Below are 15,843 nucleotides of genomic sequence, written 5' to 3'. Positions count from 1 at the left end.
GCAGCATGATTTATAATCCTTTGGGTATATACCCAGTAATGGGATGGCTGGGTCATATGGTATTTCTAGTTCTAGATCCTTGAGGAATCACCATACTGTTTTCCATAATGGTTGAACTAGTTTACAATCCCACCAACAGTGTAAAAGTGTTCCTATTTCTCCACATCCTCTCCAGCACCTGTTGTTTCCTGACTTTTGAATGATCGCCATTCTAACTGGTGTGAGATGGTATCTCATTGTGCTTTTGATTTGCATTTCTCTGGTGGCCAGTGATGATGAGCATTTTTTCATGTGTCTGTTGGCCGTATGAATGTCCTCTTTTGAGAAATGTCTATTCATATCCTTTGCCCACTTTTTGATGGGGTGGTTTGTTTTTTTCTTGTAAATTTGTTTGAGTTCTTTGTAGGTTCTGGATATTAGCCCTTTGTCAGATGAGTAGATTGCAAAAATTTTCTCCCATTCTGTAGGTTGCCTGTTCACTCTGATGATAGTTTCTTTTGCTGTGCAGAAGCTCTTTAGTTTAATGAGATCCCATTTGTCAATTTTGGCTTTTGTTGCCGTTGCTTTTGGTGTTTTAGACATGAAGTCCTTGCCTGTGCCTATGTCCTAAATGGTATTACCTAGGTTTTCTTCTAGGGTTTTTATGGTATTAGGTCTAACATTTAAGTCTCTAATCCATCTTGAATTAATTTTCGTATAAGGAGTAAGGAAAGGATCCAGTTTCAGCTTTCTACTTATGGCTAGCCAATTTTCCCAGCACCATTTATTAAATAGGGGATCCTTTCCCCATTTCTTGTTTTTCTCAGGTTTATCAAAGATCAGATGGCTGTAGATGTGTGGTATGATTTCTGAGGACTCTGTTCAGTTCCATTGGTCTATATCTCTGTTTTGGTACCAGTACCATGCTGTTTTGGTTACTGTAGCCTTGTAGTATAGTTTGAAGTCAGGTAGCGTGATGCCTCCAGCTTCGTTCTTTTGACTTAGGATTGTCTTGGAGATGCGGGGTCTTTTTTGGTTCCATATGAACTTTAAAGCAGTTTTTTCCAATTCTGTGAAGAAACTCATTGGTAGCTTGATGGGGATGGCATTGAATCTATAAATTACCTTGGGCAGTATGGCCATTTTCACAATATTGATTCTTCCTATCCATGAGCATGGTATGTTCTTCCATTTGTTTATGTCCTCTTTTATTTCACTGAGCAGTGGTTTGTAGCTCTCCTTGAAGAGGTCCTTTACATCCCTTGTAAGTTGGATTCCTAGGTATTTTATTCTCTTTGAAGCAATTGTGAATGGAAGTTCATTCATGATTTGGCTCTCTGTTTGTCTGTTACTGGTGTATAAGAATGCTTGTGATTTTTGCACATTAATTTTGTATCCTGAGACTTTGCTGAAGTTTCTTATCAGCTTAAGGAGATTTTGGGCTGAGGCAATGGGGTTTTCTAAATATACAATCATGTCATCTGCAAACAGGGACAATTTGTCTTCTTCTTTGCCTAACTGAATACCCTTGATTTCTTTCTCTTGCCTGATTGCCCTGGCCAGAACTTCCAACACTATGTTGAATAGGAGTGGTGAGAGAGGGCATCCCTGTCTTGTGCCAGTTTTCAAAGGGAATGTTTCCAGTTTTTGCCCATTCAGTATGATATTGGCTGTGAGTTTGTCATAAATAGCTCTTATGATTTTGAGATACGTTCCATCAATACCGAATTTATTGAGAGTTTTTAGCATGAAGGGCTGTTGAATTTTGTCAAAGGCCTTTTCTGCAGCTATTGAGATAATCATGTGGTTTTTGTCTTTGGTTCTGTTTATATGCTGGATTACGTTTATTGATTTGTGTATGTTGAACCAGCCTTGCATCCCAGGGATGGAGCCAACCTGATCATGGTGGATAAGCTTTTTGATGTGCTGCTGGATCCGGTTTGCCAGTATTTTATTGAGGATTTTTGCATTGATGTTCATCAGGGATATTGGTCTAAAATTCTCTTTTTTTGTTGTGTCTCTGCCAGGCTTTGGTATCAGGATGATGTTGGCCTCATAAAATGAGTTAGGGAGGATTCCCTCTTTTTCTATTGATTGGAATAGTTGCAGAAGGAATGGTACCAGCTCCTCCTTGTACCTCTGGTAGAATTCAGCTGTGAATCTATCTGGTCCTGGACTTTTTTTGGTTGGTAGGCTATTAATTATTGCCTCAATTTCAGAGCCTGCTATTGGTCTATTCAGGGATTCAACTTCTTCCTGGTTTAGTCTTGGGAGAGTGTAAGTGTCCAGGAAATTATCCATTTCTTCTAGATTTTCTAGTTTATTTGCGTAGAGGTGTTTATAGTATTCTCTGATGCTCGTTTGTATTTCTGTGGGGTTGGTGGTGATATCCCCTTTATCATTTTTTATTGCGTCTATTTGATTCTTCTCTCTTTTCTTCTTTATTAGTCTTGCTAGCAGTCTATCAATTTTGTTGATCTTTTCCAAAAACCAACTCCTGGATTCATTGATTTTTTGGAGGGTTTTTTGTGTCTCTATCTCCTTCAGTTCTGCTCTGATCTTAGTTATTTCTTGCCTTCTGCTAGCTTTTGAATGTGTTTGCTCTTGCTTCTCTAGTTCTTTTAATTGTGATGTTAGAGTGTCAATTTTAGATCTTTCCAGCTTTCTCTTGTGGGCATTTAGTTCTATAAATTTCCCTCTACACACTGCTTTAAATGTGTTCCAGAGATTCTGGTATGTTGTATCATTGTTCTCACTGGTTTCAAAGAACATCTTTATTTCTGCCTTCATTTCGTTGTGCATGCACTAGTCATTCAGGAGGAGGTTATTCAGTTTCCATGTAGTTGAGCGGTTTTGATTGAGTTTCTTAGTCCTGAGTTCTAGTTTGATTGCACTGTGGTGTGAGAGACAGTTTGTTATAATTTCTGTTCTTGTACATTTGCTAAGGAGTGCTTTACTTCCAATTATGTGGTCAATTTTGGAATAAGTGTGATGTGGTGCTGAGAAGAATGTATATTCTGTTGATTTGGGGTGGAGAGTTCTGTAGAGTCTATTAGGTCTGCTTGCTGCAGAGATGAGTTCAATTCCTGGATATCCTTATTAACTTTCTGTCTCGTTGATCTGTCTAATGTTGACAATGGAGTGTTGAAGTCTCCCATTATTATTGTATGGGAATCTAAGTCTCTTTGTAAGTCTCTAAGGACTTGCTTTATGAATCTGGGTGCTCCTGTATTGGGTGCATATATATTTAGGATAGTTAGCTCTTCCTGTTGAATTGATCCCTTTACCATTATGTAATGGCCTTCTTTGTCTCTTTTGATCTTTGATAGTTTAAAGTCTGTTGTATCAGAGACTAGTATTGCAACCCCTGCTTTTTTTTTTTCTCCATTTGCTTGGTAGATCTTCCTCCATCCCTTTATTTTGAGCCTATGTATGTCTCTGCATGTGAGATGGGTCTCCTGAATACAGCACACTGATGGGTCTTGACTCTTTATCCAGTTTGCTAGTCTGTGTCTTTTAATTGGAGCATTTAGTCCATTTACATTTAAGGTTAATATTATTATGTGTGAACTTGATCCTGCCATTATAATATTAACTGGTTATTTTGCTCGTTAGTTGATGCAGTTTCTTCCTAGCCTCGATGTTCTTCACATTTTGGCATGTTTTTGCAATGGCTGGTACCAGTTGTTCCTTTCCATGTTTAGTGCTTCCTTCAGGATCTCTTGTAGGGCAGGCCTGGTGGTGACAAAATCTCTAAGCATTTGCTTATCTGTAAAGGATTTTATTTCTCCTGCACTTATGAAACTTAGTTTGGCTGGATATGAAATTCTGGGTTTAAAATTCTTTTCTTTAAGAATGTTGAATATTGGCCCCCACTCTCTTCTGGCTTGTAGAGTTTCTGCCGAGAGATCTGCTGTTAGTCTGATGGGCTTCCCTTTGTGGGTAACCTGACCTTTCTCTCTGGCTGCCCTTAAGATTTTTTCCTTCATTTCAACTTTGGTGAATCTGGCAATTATGTGTCTTAGAGTTACTCTTCTCGAGGAGTATCTTTGTGGCGTTCTCTGTATTTCCTGAATTTGAATGTTGGCCTGCCTTACTAGGTTGGGGAAGTTCTCCTGGATGATATCCTGAAGAATGTTTTCCAACTTGGTTCCATTTTACCCCTCACTTTCAGGCACCCCAATCAGACGTAGATTTGGTCTTTTTACATAATCCCATAATTCTTGCAGGCTTGTTCATTTCTTTTTCTTCTATTTTCTTTAGATTTCTCTTCTCGCTTCATTTCATTCATTTGATCCTCAATCGCAGATACTCTTTCTTCCAGTTGATCGAGTCGGTTACTGAAGCTTGTGCATTTGTCACTTATTTCTCGTGTCATGGTTTTCATCTCTGTCCATTCCTTTATGGCCTTCTCTGCATTAATTATTCTGGTTATCAATTCTTCTACTCTTTTTTCAAGCTTTTTAGTTTCTTTGCGCTGGGTACGTAATTCCTCCTTTAGCTCTGAGAAGTTTGATGGACTGAAGCCTTCTTCTCTCATCTCGTCAAAGTCATTCTCCATCCAGCTTTGATCTGTTGCTGGCGATGAGCTGCGTTCCTTTGGAGGGGGAGATGCGCTCTTATTTTTTGAATTTCCAGCTTTTCTGCCCTGCTTTTTCCCCATCTTTGTGTTTTTATCTGCCTCTGGTCTTTGATGATGGTGACGTACTGATGGGGTTTTGGTGTGGGTGTCCTTCCTGTTTGTTAGTTTTCTTTCTAACAGTCAGGACCCTCAGCTGTAGGTCTGTTGGAGATTGCATGAGGTCCACTCCAGACCCTGTTTGCCTGGGTGTCAGCAGCAGAGGCTGCAGAAGATAGAATACTGCTGAACAGCGAGTGTATCTGTCTGATTCTTGCTTTGGAAGCTTCCTCTTGGGGTGTACTCCACCGTGTGAGGTGTGGGGTGTCGGTCTGCTCCTAGTGGAGCATGTGTCCCAGTTAGGCTACTCAGGGGTCAGAGTCCCACTTGAGCAGGCAGTCTGTCCGTTCTCAGATCTCAACTTCCGTGTTGGGAGATCCACTGCTCTCTTCAAAGCTGTCAGACAGAGTTGCTTGCGTCTGCAGAGGTTTCTGCTGCTTTTTTTTGTTTGTTTGTTGTTGTTGTTGTTTAGCTGTGCCCTGTCCCCAGAGGTGGAGTCTACAGAGACTGGCAGGCCTCCTTGAGCTGCTGTGAGCTCCACCCAGTTCGATCTTCCCAGGGGTTTGTTTACCTACTTAAGCCTCAGCAATGGAGGGCGCCCCTCCCCCAGCCTCGCTGCTGCCTTGTGGTTAGATCGCAGACTGCTGTGCTAGCAATGAGGAAGGCTCCGTGGGCATGGGACCCTCCCGGCCAGGTGTGGGATATAATCTCCTGGTGTGCCTGTTTGCTTAAAGCGCAGTATTGGGGTGGGAGTTACCCGATTTTCCAGGTGTTGTGTGTCTCTGTTCCCCTGGCTAGGAAAAGGGATTCCCTTACCCCTTGCGCTTCCCAGGTGACGCGATGCCTCGCCCTGCTTTAGCTCTCGCTGGTCGGGCTGCAGCAGCTGACCAGCACTGATTGTCCGGCACTCCCCAGTGAGATGAACCCAGTACCTCAGTTGATAATGCAGAAATCACCTGTCTTCTGTGTTGCTCGCGCTGGGAACTGTAGACTGGAGCTGTTCCTATTCGGCCATCTTGCTCCGCCCCTCCGTTCTGTTTCCTTTTGTTTGCTTCAAAAATTTTCTTCTATCTGCTCTGCCACTGGGAAAGACACACTGCTTCCATATTTAGGCTGCATTGTCCAGATTTAATAGTTCCATCACATATTTATAATGCAAATAACAAAAGCAACAGCAACAATAATAGTAATAGTGTGTCCAGAATTGGTTCCTTCCAGTGGGTTCTTGGTCTTGCTGATTTCAAGAATAAAGCCACGGACCCTCGTGGTGAGTGTTACAGTTCTTAAAGATGGTGTGTCCGGAGTTTGTTCCTTTTGATGCTCAGATGTGTCTAGAGTTTCTTCCTTCTGGTGGGTTCGTGGTCTTGCTTGACTTCAGGAGTGAAGCTGCAGACCTTCTTGGCGAGTGTTACAGCTCGTAAAAGGTAGTGTGAATCCAAAGAGTGAGCAGCAACAAGATTTATTGCCAAGAGCGAAAGTACAAAGCTTCCACAGCATGGAAGGTGACCGGAGCAGGTTGCCACTGCTGGCTCGGGTGGCCAGTTTTTATTCCCTTATTTGGCCCCGCCCACGACCTGCTGATTGGTCCATTTTACAGAGCACTGATTGGTACATTTTACAGAGTGCTGATTAGTCCATTTTTACAGAATGCTGACTGGTGTATTTACAAACCTTTAGCTAGACATTAGACACAGAGCACTGATTGGTGCATTTTTACAGAGTGCTGATTGGTGCGTTTACAAACTTTTAGCTAGACACAGAGCACTGATTGGTGCATTTTTTTTTTTTTTTAAATATGGACCGCTTCACGAATTTGCGTGTCATCCTTGTGCAGGAGCCATGCTAATCTTCTCTGTATCGTTCCAATTTTAGTATATGTGCTGCCGTAGCGAGCATGGTGCGTTTTTACAGAGTGCTGATTGGTGCGTTTACAAACCTTTAGCTAGACACAGAACACTGGTGTGTTTTTACAGAGTGCTGATTGGTGCGTTTACAAACCTTTAGCTAGACACAGAACACTGGTGTGTTTTTACAGAGTGCTGATTGGTGTGTTTACAAATCTTTAGCTAGACACAGAGCACTGATTGGTGTGTTTACAATCCTTTAGCTAGACAGAAATGTTCTCCAAGTCCCCACCCAATCCAGAAGCCCAGACATAATGGTATTGATAACTAATATTAAAATGTATTTAATGCTTTTTATATGCTAATTACCATGCCAACACTTTATGTATGTTATACTGTATTTTATCTTCATAATAGCTCTTTGAGGAAGGTATTGTTAGTAGCTACATTTCAAAGATGAGGAAATTAAGATACAAACCAATTAAGTTACTTGTTTGATTATTTAACTAGTTAGTGATAGAGCCAAGAATTAAAATCCAGGCAGACTCTGTGCTTGCCACTATGCTGTACTGTCTGCTTAGGGAAGAACTCTTATTATCTCTGCTTTGTCTGTCACATGCCCTTCTCAGACCAGTCACTCTGTGCAAGGAAATGATGGTACCATGTTTACTCAGAGCTGGGTCATGTGCCTAGGCCCATAGCTAGTCTTACTAGAACCATATGGCATGGAGGAGAGTGTTTCCCTAAAGAAAGTAATCTTGGGTATATTTTAAAAAACTCCACATGTCCACAAAATAAACATTTTGTTGACCATGATGCTTAACAATAGAGAGTTCTGTATTAATCATTGAAAGCTCAGTGGCATCTGTCAGAGGCTAACAGTATTGTCAGTTTTGATTACAGACTCATTAAATGAGTTGTGTTTCTTTTAGGTGGGATCATTTGCTGGTAGTACATTGTTGGAGTCATTAAATAATGCAAATCTTAAACTAATTAACTTTTGAAAACACATCACTTCGGGAAGTTTCAAAATGGTTTAAAGCTATCTATATTTTAAAGAAATTTGATTTATAATAACCTTAAAAAGTCTTAAATGGAAAAAAAGAAAAATGAAGCAGATAAAATAATGACAAAATATACTTTTCAAAATATTATTTAGACTACTTTAAAAAATATATTGAATCCAGATAAGATCACGCTTGTTAAAGCATAATGACTAGCATAATTTTAGTGATTAAGATAGAGTTTGTCTTTTGCCTTTATTTTTCTTTTTGATTTTAGATTCAGGGTATACATGTGGAGGTTTGTTACATGGATATATTGTGTAATGCTCAGGTTTGGGCTTTTGAACCCATCACTCAAATATTGAACATAGTATGCAATAGGTCGTTATTCATTCATTACCCCTTTCTCCCCTTCCTGGCTTTGGAGTCCCAGTGTCTATTGTTTCCATCTTTACGTCTGTATGTACCCATTGTTTAGTTCCCACTTATAAAGGAGAACATGTGGTATTTAATTTTCTGTTTCTGTGTTAATTCAGTTAGGCTAATGGCTTTCAGCTGCATCTGTGTTGCCACAGAGGACATGATTTCATCCTTTTTTATGGCTCTGTAGTATTCCATGTTTATCTATCTATCTATCTATCTATCTATCTATCTATCTATCTATCTCATATTTCCTTTATTCAGTCCACTGTTGATGGGCACCTGGGTTGATTCCATGACTTTGCTGTTGTGTATAGTGCTGCTATAAACATACAAGTGCAGGTGTCTTTTTGGTAGAATGACTTCTTTCCTTTCGGTAGACACCCAGTAATGAGGTTGCTGGGTTGAATAGTTCTATTTTTAGCTCTTTGAGAAATCTCCAAACTGCTTTCCACAGGGGCTGAACTAATTGACATTCACACTAACAGTGTGTAAGTATTTCCTCTTCTCTGCAGCATTGCCACTATCGGTTTTGTTTTGTTTTTTTCCCACTTTTTAATGGCCATTGTGACTGGTGTGAGATGGTATCTCATTGTGGTTTTATTTGCATTTCTCCGATGATTAGTGATGTTGAACATTTTTTCATATATTTGTTGGCCACTTGTATGTCTTCTTTTGAGAAGTATCTGTTTATGCTCTTTGCCAACTTTTTAATGGGGTCATTTATTTTTTATTTGTCAACTTATTTAAGTTCCTTATAGATTTTGGATATTAGTACTTGGATACATAGTTTGTAAATATTTTCTTCCATACTGTAGTTTGTCTGTTTACTCTGTCGATAGCTTCTTTTGCTGTACAGAAGCTCTTGAATTCAATTAGGTCCCAGTTGTCAATTTTTGTTTATGCTTCATTTGCTTTTGAGGTTGTAGTCATAAATTCTTCCCCTAGGCCAATGTTCAAATGAGTATTTCCTAGGTTTTCTTCTAGGATTTTTATGGTTTGAGGCCTTACCCTTAAATTTAAGTCTTCAATCCATTTTTTTTCCCCCCAGACAGAGTCTCACTCTGTTGCCCAGGCTGGATGCGGTGGTGTGATCCTGGCTCAGGTCCTCTGCCTCTCAGGTTCAAGTGATTCTCATGCCTCAGCCTCCCAAGTAGCTGGGACTACAGGTGCACGCCACCACGCTTAGCTAATTTATACATATATATATGTGTATATATATATTTTTTTCAGTAGAGACGAGGTTTCACTATGTTGGCCAGGCTGGTCTTGAACTCCTGACTTCAAGTGATCCACCTGTGTCAGCCTCCAAAAGTGCTGGGGTTGTAGGTGCAAGCTACAGCAGCCAGCCTTGTCTTTAATCCATCTTGAGTTAACTGTTGAATAAGGTACAGTTAGGGGTCCAGTTTCATTATTCTGCATATTGCTAGCCAGTTTGTCCATTACCATTTATTTAATAGGGTATCCTTTCTCTATTGTTTATTTTTGTTGACTGTCTAAGATCATTTGGTTGCAGGTGTGCAGCTTTGTTTCTGGGTTCTCTATTCTGTTATGTTGGTCCCTGTGTCTATTTTTGTACCAGTACCATGTCGTTTTGGTTATTATAATCCTGTAGTACAGTTTGAAGTTGGGTAATGTGATACCTCCAGCTTTGTTCTTTTCACTTATAATTCTTTGGCTATTTAGGCTCTTTTTTGGATCCATATGAATTTTAGATTTTTTTTTAATTCTGTGAAAAATGATGTTAGTAATTTGATTGGAATTGCATTTGATCTGTAGATTGCTTTGGGCAATCTGGAAATTTTAATGATATAGACTCTTCTGATCCATGAGTATGGAATGTTTTTCCATTTGTTTGTATCCTCTGTGATTTCTTTCCTCGGTGTTTTTTAGTTCTCCCTATAGAGATCTTTTACCTACTTGGTTTGATGTATTCCTAGGTATGGGCAAAAACAAAGGGTTTTAGATAATTAATTGTATTATTTTCACTGGCATGTCAGTATTGTATTTATTTGTTTCAGGTTTTTGCATCTTAAATGTTCCCAATTAGCCATTGACTTCAGCAAGCAATATATATATATTTTTTCCTGTCTAAAAGTGTTTCATCTGGCCAGTGTATGTATGCTTCATTCTTTTGCAAGTTGAACTGTTTACTTATATTGTAATCTGCTTAGAACGACCCAAGAGATAACACTTACTGGATGCTATTCAAATAAAAACTGGATATCATATTTGCCCTAGGTTCCCCCACTTTAATACATAAAAAGATATTTGGACAAACCATAATAATTCTAGTATGGAGTGCTTTTGCCATTCTTTTTTATAACAATGAATCTTCAGACAGTTCTCTCCAACACCAGTCTTTGTGTAGTTTCCACTAAGCTTTGGTATATAAAAGCAAGCATCTCACAGACTGATATTGTTCATAACCTTGTCCTGAACTCCTTGCTTTAGTTTATTATGGTTGACTTGCTCTTATTTTTAGAGATTAATTTCTCTGTTTATTTCTTCACTTTATTCCTCTGATATGGAACTATACCAAGAATGTCATTCGCTGTCTATAATGTTTGGATTCACTGCAATTCCATTCTGTCTTTCTAAGCTGTCTTTGGTTACTCTTCATAGATATGCTTCTTGGTCTTCCCTGGTTCTTGGGACTCCCTCCATTGTTTCAGTGTTACACGAGTGGTACTTGGCTGGTAGACATTTTCATGAGCTTTAGTAATTGTAACTGGTGGGTTAAAGGAAAGCCCTCGGGAAGAGAAATACATTGTTTACCTTAGAACATTCTTTGATTTAAATGTTTACTTAGTGTACACCAAATGTGTACTTAATGCTTAGGATCTGCCGAAGATACAAAGGAGATAGAAGATATTTCTAGCCCTTGCTGTGAAGTAACTTTAAATCTAGACTTTTAGCCATATTACATTGAATGCCTATGATAGCAATCACAATATCAGCATTGTAGCTCTTAAAAATTTTTACATGGAAGGATTCTTGGTAGAGTCACAAGAATGTGTCCCTTTTTACTATCAAAAGGTCCTAATTTATCTGGCAATGGACTCATATCTAGAATATATAAAACTCACAGAAATCAATAAGAGAACATATCACTCAATTAAAAAATGGGAAAGACACTTATGAGATTACTAGATAAAAGAACTTATATAAATGGCCAATGAACATGTGGAAAGTGCTCAACTTCATTAGTCGCAATGGGAATACAGAATAAAACCACAATGAAACACTACTGTGTACCCACTAGAGTGGCTTAAAAAAGAGACAATACTAGGTGTTGTAAGGTTATGAAACAATTGCTACTCTGATACATTGTTTTTAGCAGTTTAAACTAAATTTAGCCATTTTGGAAAATGGGCAGTATCTACCAAAGCTGAACCTATGATATCATATGACCCAGAAATTTCATTCCTAGGTATATACTCAGCGGAAATGAATACATGTACTCACCAAAAAAAAAGTCAAGAATGTTCACTGCAACATTGTTTATAATGTTCCTATATTAGTTTCCCATTGCTACTGTAACAAATTACCACAAATATTGGTTTCAAAGGTGGTGAAGTGAAGCTGGCTACACTCCCTCCACCACAGGAAATATATATTTATATAATATGTTTATGTTTTGTATATAATTTATATATAAACAGACACATATATATATGTATAAACACACATACATAAAGCACTGAGATTATCACCAGTAATATCCCAGAACTCAAATATGCAGAAGAGACAGTTCCTGAGACTACGGAGAATTGAAAAAACTCTGAACAGATTAAGAGAATTGGACTTCCATGATGCTTCTCCCCACAATCTGCCTGGCACCAAATATGCAGAAAGTTTCCCCAAAACTACAGTTTCTACACTGGAAAAAGTGAGATCAAGGTGGATAACTAGTTTTCCTTTTAACTTGAGTTTCCTAGCAGGAGACTGTCCCTGCCTCAACCCAGGGAAAACATCAGGAGTACTTGAAAGAAAAATTATCCTTGAGAACAACCAGACACAAAACTGGGAGGGCAGGACCACTATCCTCAGCATGGAAACCTGCTATGTAGGTCAGCCAAAGGAGATGCCATGCTGTAGGAGGTTTGTTCCACAGGTCCCCTGGGCATGAATCCCTAGCCAGCCTTCCCACACTGTAAGGCTATCCCCTTTGGGACTCATCTGGGATGGGTGGCACTCTGAATGTTTACTACAACCAAGGCAAACTTAGGTTTAATGCACCAGCTAGTGCCAAAAAGGACGCAGCAACATGGCAGAAAAAAACAAAACAATCATAAGAAACAAAATCAACATGTAAATTACAAAGCATCTGTAAGCAAACATATCCAGTAAAAACCACAATAAGCCAGATATGTAAGACTGGAATAAATAACTAATCCTTGAATGCAAAGACATAAATGTACGTTCACAAGAAACAACAGCAGACGGAACCATGATCTCCTCAAATGGAGAAAGAATGAAACCAGTGGCTGACCCTAACGAGACAGCCATATGTGAACTCTCTAAGAATTCAAAATACCAGTTTTAAGGAAACTAAATGATCGCCAAGATAACATATAAAAACAAAAAAAGAGCCCATAGAGCCAAGACAATCCTAAGTAAAAAGAACAAAGCTGGAGGCATAATGCTACCTGACTTCAAACTATACTACAAGGCTACAGTAACCAAAATAGCATGGTACCGGTACCAAAACAGATACACAGACCAATGGAACAGAACAGAGGCCTCAGAAATAACACATCTAGAACCATCTGATCTTTGATAACCCGAACAAAAACAAGCAAATGGGGAAAGAATTACCTGTTTAATCAATGGTATTGGGAAAACTGACTAGCCATATGCAGGAAACTAAAACTGGACCCCTTCCTTACACCTTATACAAAAATTAACTTAAGATGGATTAAAGACTTAAATGTAAGACCTAAAACCATAAAAACCCTAGAAGAAAACCCAGACAATAGCATTCAGGATGTAGGCATGGGCAAAGACTTCATGAGTAAAACACCAAAAGCAATGGCAACAAAAGCCAAAATTGACAAATGGGATCTTATTAACCTAAAGCACTTCTGCACAGCAAAAGGAACTATCATCAGAGTGAACAGGCAACCTACAGAATAGGAGAAAATTTTTACCATCTATCCATCTGACAAAGGGCTAATATCCAGAATCTACAAGGAACTTAAATTTGCAAGAGAAAACAAACGACCCCACCAAAAAGTGGGCAAAGGATATGAACAGACACTTCTTAAAAGAAGACATCTATGCAGCCAACAGACACATGAAAAAATACTCATCATCACTGGTCATCAGAGAAGTGCAAATCAGAACCACTATGAGACACTATTTCAACCTAACACTCATAAGTGGGAATTGAACAGTGAGAACACATGGACACAGGGAGGGGAACATCACACACCGGGGCCTGTCAGGGGGTGGGGGCTAGGGGAGGGATAGCATTAGGAAAAATATCTATTGTAGTTGACGGGTTGATGGGTGCAGCAAACCATCATGGCGTGTGTATACCTATGTAACAAAGCTGCACATTCTGCACATGTATCCCAGAACTTAAAGTATAATTTAAAAAAAATTAAAGTATTAATACAGTTACTGTGTGATCTATCCATTTCATTTCTTGGTATTTACCCAATATGAGTGAAAATAAATATTTACAAAAATGAAAAAACAATTCAGAAATCATCAAAGAAATTTGACAAAGAAATTAAAATACTTTTTAAAAGCCAGACAGAAACCTTGGACCTGAGAAATACATTTCCTGATCTGACAGACTCATTAGAGCCTCTCAGTAGCAGAATGGATGAAGCAGAGGAAAGAATTAGTGAGTTCAAAGACAAGGTTTTTGAAAATACTGAAATATGAAATACTGAAAATAGAAGAGGAATAAGAAAAAATTTAAAAGGAATGAAGATCATCTACAAGATGTAGGAAATTACCTTAAAGGAGCAAATCTAAGATTTATTGATGTTCCAGAGGGAATTGTGCAAGAATAAGGAGTGGAAAGATTATTTAAAGAAATAATAACAGAAAACTTTCCTAACCTTGGAAAAGAAATAAATATCCATGTGCAGGAAGGTCAAAGAGAACACCAAACAGATTAGAGCTGAATAAGAGTACCCCAAGGAATATAATCAAATTCTCAAAGGTCAAGGACAAAGAGAGAATTCTAAAATCAGCAGGAGAAAAGAAGCAACTAACATATCGGCCAGGCATTGTGGTTCATGCCTTTAATCCCAGCACTGTGGGAGGCCGAGGCAGGTGGATCATTTGAGGTCAGGAGTTCAAGACCAGACTGCCCAGCATGGTGAAACCCCATCTCTACTAAAAATACAAAAATTAGCCAAGTGGAATTGGTGTGCACCTGCAATCCCAGCTACTTGGAAGACTGAGGCAGGAGAATCATTTGAGCCTGGGAGTTGGAGGTTGCAGTGAGCCAAGATCACACCACTGCACTCCAGCCTGGGTGACAGAGTGAGCCCCTGTCAAAAAAAAAAAAAAAAAAAAAAGCAACACATAAAGGAGCTCCATTGTTTCTGGCAACAGACTTTTCAGTGGAAATCATACATTTCAGGAGGGGAGTGAAGCAACATTTTCAAAGTGCTGAGGAAAAAAATCTGCCGTTTTAAGAATACCATGGCTGGGCACAGTGGCTTACACCTGTAATCCCAGCACTTTGGGAGGCCAAGGCAGGCATATCATCTGAGGTCAGGAGTTTGTGACCAGCCCTGGCCAACATGGTGAAACCCTATCTCTACTAAAAATACAAAAAAAAATTAGCTGGCCATGGTGGCACACACCTGTAATCCCAGCTACTCAGGAAGCTGAGGCAGGAGAATCGCCCAAACTGGAAGGTGGAAGTTGCACTGATCTGAGGTTGCACCACTGCACTCCAACCTGGACAACAGAGCAAGACTCCATCTCAAAAAAAAAAAAAAAGATATTTAGCAAACACTATCCATCAGACATGAAGGAGAAAGTCTTTCCCAGATACACAAAAGCTGGGAGAATTCACCACCACGAATATGGGAAGAAATACTTAAAGGGAGCCAGTTACAATGGCATGTGCCTGTAATCCCAGCTACTTGGGAGAAAGAAGTGGGAGAATTGGTTGAGCCTGGGAGTTAAGGACCAGGGCAGCATAGCGATACTTTCTTTCTCTCTTTCTCTCTCTGTCTGTCTCTCTGTCTGTCTGTCTCTCTCTCTCTGTCTCACACACACACACACACACACACATACACGAAATGCCAAAGGGAGTTATTCAATCTGAAAGGAAAAAATACATGCAAAAAGAAAACATCTGAAGGTATAAAACCTACTGGTAAAATTAAGTACAAGGACAAACCCAGAAAATAGTGTAATTACAGTGTGCAATCCATTCATAACTTTAGTATGAAGCCCAAAAGACAAATCTAACAATAATAGTTACACCTACCTTTTAAGAGAAAGTCTATATATGTATATTGAGACAACATAAAGTCAAAATGTGAGAGGATTGATTTAAAGTGTAGAGTTTTTTTTTTCTGTTTTCTTTGTGATGTAAGGTAAGTTTTCACTTCTTTAAAATAACTTCTTAACCTATAAGATGTTTTTTATAAGCTTCATGGTTACCACAATGCCAAATCTTACAATAGATTCACTAAAAATAAAAAGTAATGAATTAAAATAGAATACCAGAAGCATTGCTTAACCACTGTATTAGTCTGTTCTCACACTGCTATAAAGAACTACCTAAGACTGGGTAATTTATGAATAAAGACTCACAGTTCTGCAGGCTGTGCAGGAAGCATGGTTGGGAAGCCTCAGGAAACTTACAATCATGGTGGGAGGGCAAAGGGGAAGCAAGTATTTCTTCACATGGTGGCAGGAGACAGACAGAGTGAAG

General features: G+C 39.1%; 1 protein-coding gene and 1 non-coding gene across 41 annotated transcripts in view; one reads left to right on the top strand and one right to left on the bottom strand.

The window, feature by feature from the left end:
* RIMS2 (regulating synaptic membrane exocytosis 2) overlaps window positions 1-15,843 on the top strand; it is a 752,308-nt gene that overhangs the window by 61,861 nt on the left and 674,604 nt on the right. The window lies entirely within an intron of this gene.
* Window positions 6,447-6,553, bottom strand: LOC126961984 (U6 spliceosomal RNA). The gene has a single exon (XR_007728549.1). It is a non-coding gene; the product is annotated as a U6 spliceosomal RNA (small nuclear RNA).

Source organism: Macaca thibetana, chromosome 8 (genome assembly GCF_024542745.1).
Source record: "Macaca thibetana thibetana isolate TM-01 chromosome 8, ASM2454274v1, whole genome shotgun sequence".
Classification (NCBI taxonomy): Eukaryota; Metazoa; Chordata; class Mammalia; order Primates; family Cercopithecidae; genus Macaca; species Macaca thibetana.
This window is presented reverse-complemented; position numbering and strand designations above follow the sequence as displayed.